The sequence below is a fragment of the Malaclemys terrapin genome, chromosome 25, assembly GCF_027887155.1.
Source record: "Malaclemys terrapin pileata isolate rMalTer1 chromosome 25, rMalTer1.hap1, whole genome shotgun sequence".
Classification (NCBI taxonomy): Eukaryota; Metazoa; Chordata; order Testudines; family Emydidae; genus Malaclemys; species Malaclemys terrapin.
Genome location: NC_071529.1, coordinates 12,715,548 through 12,721,800, shown reverse-complemented (window position 1 = coordinate 12,721,800; position 6,253 = coordinate 12,715,548). Strand labels below are relative to the sequence as shown.

Here is a 6,253-nt window from a genome sequence, read left to right as displayed (position 1 = left end):
ACACGGGGAGGGGCCGCGGGGGCGCGCTCGGGGGAGGGGCCGGGCCGGGAGCGCGCGGAGGGGACTGGGCGGCCGCGGGGGCGCGCCGTAGCGGGGTGGGGGGGGGGCGCTGCAGGCACACGCGACTCCTCCCCCTCACACACACACACACACACACACACACAGCTCCACACTCACACACACACACAGCTCTCCGAGTCCACTCAGCCCCCGCATAGACACCGGGCACACTCACCCACACTCCTCCACACTCACACACAAACACCTCCACACACACACATACTGACACACACACACACACACAGAGCTCTCCGAGTCCACTCAGTCCCTGCATAGACACCGGGCACACTCACCCACACCCCTCCCCACTCACACACAAACACCTCCACACACACACATACTGACACACACACACACACACACACACACACACACACACACACACAGCTCCACACTCACACACACATACACACACACAGCTCTCCGAGTCCACTCAGTCCCCGCATAGACTCCGGGCACACTCACCCACACCCCTCCACACTCACACACAAACACCTCCACACTCACACATACTGACACACACACACACACACACACACACACACAGCTCTCCGAGTCCACTCAGTCCCTGCATAGACACCGGGCACACTCACCCACACCCCTCCACACTCATACACAAACACCTCCACACACACACATACTGACACACACACACAGCTCTCCGAGTCCACTCAGCCCCCGCATAGACACTGGGCACACTCACCCACACCCCTCCACACTCATACACAAACACCTCCACACACACACATACTGACACACACACACACACACACACACAGCTCTCCGAGTCCACTCAGCCCCCGCATAGACACCAGGCACACTCACCCACACACCTCCACGCTGCCACACTCAAATACACACTCCCACCACACATCTCCACACAGACACACTCACACACATCTCCACACAGACACACCCGGCATGCACACACCACACATCTCCACACTGTCACACTCACATGCACACCACACCCACACTGCCACAGTCATATACACAACCCCACCACACATCTCCACACAGACACACTCATACACACCACACATCTACACACACACAGACACATCTCCACACAGTCACACTCATATGCACCGGACACACTCACCCCCACCACTCATCTATTCACACGAGCCCCCCATAGTCACACTCATACCCCCCACCTCTACATAGAAACAACAAATCTCCACATACCGTCCCACTCCCACCTCATTCCCCATCCAAACACACACCCCACACATGTACACATGCAGCCAGACACAAAACCTCACACACTGGACACCTCTTCACCCAGTCCCACTCACATAGGCATCTCCACATATTCACACACACACTCCAGAATCACACGCACCCAACACACTATCTCCACATACAGACATAGAATCATAGAATATCAGGGTTGGAGGAGATCTCAGGAGGTATCTAGTCCAATCCCCTGCTCAAAGCAGGACCAACACCAAGTAAATCAACCATACCCCACACCACAACTCACCCACCTTCCACACCCACCCTGAATACATCTCCACATATAGTCACACATGTGCCATACGTCTCCACACACCAGCACACTCCAACACACCACATACCATACAACCAGCCCACATCCCCATACCCATTCACACCCAAAACCTCACTCATCAGCCACACACATCCCTTTTCTGTAAATCTAACACACACACACACACACCTCCCTCTGTGTAAGTTGAACACAACTTCTCACACAAACACACACACTCCTCCCTTCTCATGGTGAAAGACTCACACACTTAATATTCACATACAACTCTGTGACAGTGCATGACTAACACACTCAATACACACACACACACACACACCATTCCTCCAATACCCAGAGATTGTTGATGCCAATCTGGTCGCATTCAAAAACCCTTTTAGACAAACTGAGTTCGACAACGGGGGTATAGCTCAGTGGTAGAGCATTTGACTGCAGATCAAGAGGTCCCTGGTTCAAATCCGGGTGCCCCCTTGAAAGATTTTTGTGAATTCTTATTTTTAATCCCATTTAGGGTAAAGCATAATTTTTGCACGTATTGAGCAAAAGAAAAAAACTAAACCTATAGTTTCTACTGCAAAAATTATTTAACGTCAATGAGTCAGTTACTGCTGCAGAGAGACCTTTTCAGCTTTCCTTTTTGCCCAGTAGAGGGGGTATGGCTCAAACACAGAGTATTTGCCTAGTATTGTAAAGAAATGTAGTTAAAATTCTGGGTGTGTAAGGAGAGCAGTTTTTTATTATTATAAAAAACAAGCTGTCTAGTGCCACAAATGTCCACAGCACTTTACAAGCACAGAGTAATGCGATTTCTATTTATATAATTTGTGTATCAGTCAGGAGGACCATATCTTGCATTCTCAAGACAATTGGCTAAATTATCCAATCATAATTTCTTTCTATTAGCTTGCTTAGCCACAGCTCTGGAGGTTTCTGCTTCAAATTGACATGTTATTTGCCGTAAACCCCTTTGAATTCCAGAATTGAGCTGTTTGGAAGTGTGAAATATAGATGCAAAAATTAGCATGTCATTCATGACTAAAATGAACCAGCTAGGACCCACCAAAATCAGACCCATTCCTCTGAACCACATTACATTTTGGGAATTAGGATCATATGAGACCCAGAACCCCTGGTTTTGTGATTCCCAACCAAAGCCCCCACTAGCCAACCTTTATCAAAACCCCAATCAGTTTAAAATAGTCCACTTTCAGCAAGGTTTTTGTTTTTGTATGATAGTCTTCTACATAATAGCAGCATTGAATGGACACAGCAAAACTTCACACAAAGATAAGTGGAGGTTCCTCAGCATGAAATACCTTATTGTAATGAATTTTGTGTGTTTGTCCAGGAGAAACAGCTGTGTAACGAACTGGCAGGTGCACACACACATATATACACACACATATCATCGCCCACTACTGGATGGAATCCAAATTGGTCATGCATCATAGGACCTGTACTGCTAACAGCTGATGGAGATGCTCCCTGGCAGGCTATGGTTTTGAGGCAGGAGTATTCAAGTTCTATCCTTGTTACTGCTGTGAATCTTGGAGTGCCCACGGTAGCAAGGGTGACCAGATAGCAAGTGTAAAATATCCGGACGGGGTGGAGGGTAATAGGTGCCTATATACGAAAAAGCCCCCAAAATCAGGACTGTCCCTATAAAATCAGGACATCTGGTCATTCTACATGGTATGCAGCAAGAGTGACTACTCTGAAGTCCTAGTTAGCTATGAGTTTGTTACAATATTAGCCTTGCCTGCCATACATTGCCTTTTGTATGTCAGTTTTCCATATCCATGATCATATGTCATCAATCCTCCATTGCATAAATGTACATTCACAAGTTTTGTGCACCTGTTGACACAGCAGCGACAGCATGATACGTGTTGCATCCAGGTCTCATGGAGTCAATCTCATAAAAAGTTGGCAACGTTTGTCTTTTGTTCTCCCATAAGGATGGGAGGAGGCAGAGTCACCAAAAAAATTCAATCTTGTGCAAATGTGTCTAACCCTGGATTTAGCATTAAATAAATAAGTATCGTTAATTCTGTGCTGGTGAAGGGGTACCAGCCTACCGACCTTACAAGCATACCAGGGTCACTGCTCTACCAACATTCCATGTTCCCTAACCTGAACTATCTAACCAGGCCTATCAACAGCTTTATAAAATCCCAAATTACAGTGGTATCAATATACACGCTAACAGCTAAGGACTCTAGCAACACAGGAGGAAATTAATCAAATTACAAAATGCGGTGATGGATATACACTCTTTGCTCCATAGTGAGATTGTCAGTCATGTAACTTAATTTGTTTTGTGGGGTTTGGACTGAGATCGGGCTTAAATATTTGAAACTGTGTACTCAAAGGTTAGGCAGTGTCTCCAGTAGTAATTCAATACTGCTTTCTGGAAAATAAGTATTTAATTGACTGCTTATGCAATGAGATCTTCAGGGGGATAGAAAATGTAAAGATTTTATATATATTTGTAAAGCGCCATGTACTCGGATAACATCAGATAAGTGTTTTGTAATAATAACACTATTATTAAATGGACTTTAGCAGAAGAGAAATACTCCAATGTTCCAATATTTGATTAAGAATTTAATCATCTCTTTTTCAAAGCCTGATGCATGTACTACCTAAAACCTCTGTGAATTCTGACAAGCCCTGCTAAATATCAACGACAAAGCAAAAAACATGCTAGGGCCTGAAATTAGTGTTATGAAATACTGAATCATTGATCATTAAAACAGCCCATTAATAAGAGCTTAGTTAGCAATTAACCACGCTTTTACAAGTCCTGCCTTCTTGCAATTTTTGCTTTAATTAAAATAAATAAAATCACAACAAACTTCTATAAGATTTTATAATTGCTAACTTCATAATGATTAAATCGGGGCTGTTTAATTTCTCATAAATAGAACATCTGTACAGATATTGGAGTTTAGCTGTGCAAGGGTGGTTGATTTCATTAATCATTAGATGTGTAGTTTCAACTTTGAGCAATTACTGTAAGAGAAAGAGACAGAATTCTATAGTACTTTCAATACAGCAAAAGCAACTTATGTACCCTAGGAGCAGATGGAGGGCATCTAGAGTTGAACCATGGACTACTTGATCTGTAGTTATATATACTACCCTTGAACCATAGCTCATATCCAAAGTCGGTTTTATTTTACCAGCTATGATTGTGGAATGACTGATGTTAAAGCAACATCATGGTCTGAATTTACACTGATTTTTTTTCCAAGGGGGAAGTGAACTGGAGTCTGAAAACAACAAGCAAAGGTGGTGCACATCTGAATCACAGAAGAGTATGAGCTGCTAGAGTAAAATGCTTTGCCACCTACATGGACCTAAGCAAAGAGAAATCTATGTAGTCATCATTTAGAACTATATCAAAAGCCCATTGAAGTTAATGGAAGTTTTTCCTCTGCCGTGCATACAATGACAAGTAGAAGTGTCAAATTGTTACTCTATAACTTGAATTTCCGACTGTAGCAAACAAGCTGTCTGTGCACCTGGTTCAGTTTCCAAACAGTCATGTTCACACATGCAACCGTTCCTTCAAATCCTTTTTCATTTATTTACAATCATTTGGAGAGCCATGAAACAGGCTGTTGGACAAAAATACTAATCTCCAGCTCCAAGAAGCTGTGGGAGTATAATGTGGTGACAGAACAAGAGCTGCTGGATTTAAATACATCTGCCCTCTGTGTGTGATTATGTGTTATGGTTTCTTTAAATTAAAGTTATTCGAGTGAATGGTGCTGAATATATACTTCAAGCAATTTAGATGAATATTTTACAAATACCTCTAAAAGAAAATATACGGCCCTTTTGTCAGTGAGATAAATATACAGATATTCAGTGACATCCATTAGTCTAATATTCTCGCTTTTCTAAACAGATTTTCAAAGCCAACCCCTATTTCTTGAAGGACGCTGATTGCTATTCTGAGACAGGCTTTAATGCCAGCGATGTACACTCGCATCAAGCCAGGCCACACACAGCTTGTTCATTGCAAGATTCTGCTCAAAAATTGACTTCCCCCTTTTTTAACCCCCCAGAGGGCTTGATCTGGCCTACTTAAATACTGTCCTGTCTCTTATCACCTAGCCCGACATGCCCCAAACCTTTAAAAGCAGCTTAACAAAGCCAGGTGGGCCCCTCCTTTACCCACAAAGACAGGAACCACTGCTCTGCACACACTCCCCACCTAATCCTTTGTGACTACCTAGGGGGCACACCCCACACTGCGGGAAGCTCTGGGCCTTCTTCTCTCTGTACATAACCTCCCTGCTGTTAGAGCAAGAGCCTTCTTCTCTACAGTACCTGTCATCTGAAACAGGCTGCATCTCTCCACTTCGTCAACTCAGATATCCCCTGAAAGCAAGGTCTTTTATTCCATGTCTCTTCATTTCTTGGGCTTTCTACTAGTAATACATTATTTTCATCAGCCTTGTAAAATTTTACTCATCAACATCTTCATGGCAAAGGGCAAGTAGATTCTGTGGCGGGGCCAGTACATTTCCATTACTGTTTCGGAAGGATGATGTAATTACGTAATAGCCTTCTGGGGGGCAGTTCACATGCAAGGCACTATACAAAATGGACTTGCATGGCCAATAGCAACTGAGCCATAGGCCAATGCATCAAAACCAAAATATATTACAC

General features: G+C 43.9%; 1 non-coding gene across 1 annotated transcript; it reads left to right on the top strand.

Annotated features, from left to right (window-relative positions):
* The first annotated feature begins 1,969 nt into the window (after positions 1 to 1,969).
* TRNAC-GCA (transfer RNA cysteine (anticodon GCA)) lies at positions 1,970 to 2,041 on the top strand. The gene has a single exon. It is a non-coding gene; the product is annotated as a tRNA-Cys (tRNA).
* Positions 2,042 to 6,253: the final 4,212 nt, after the last annotated feature.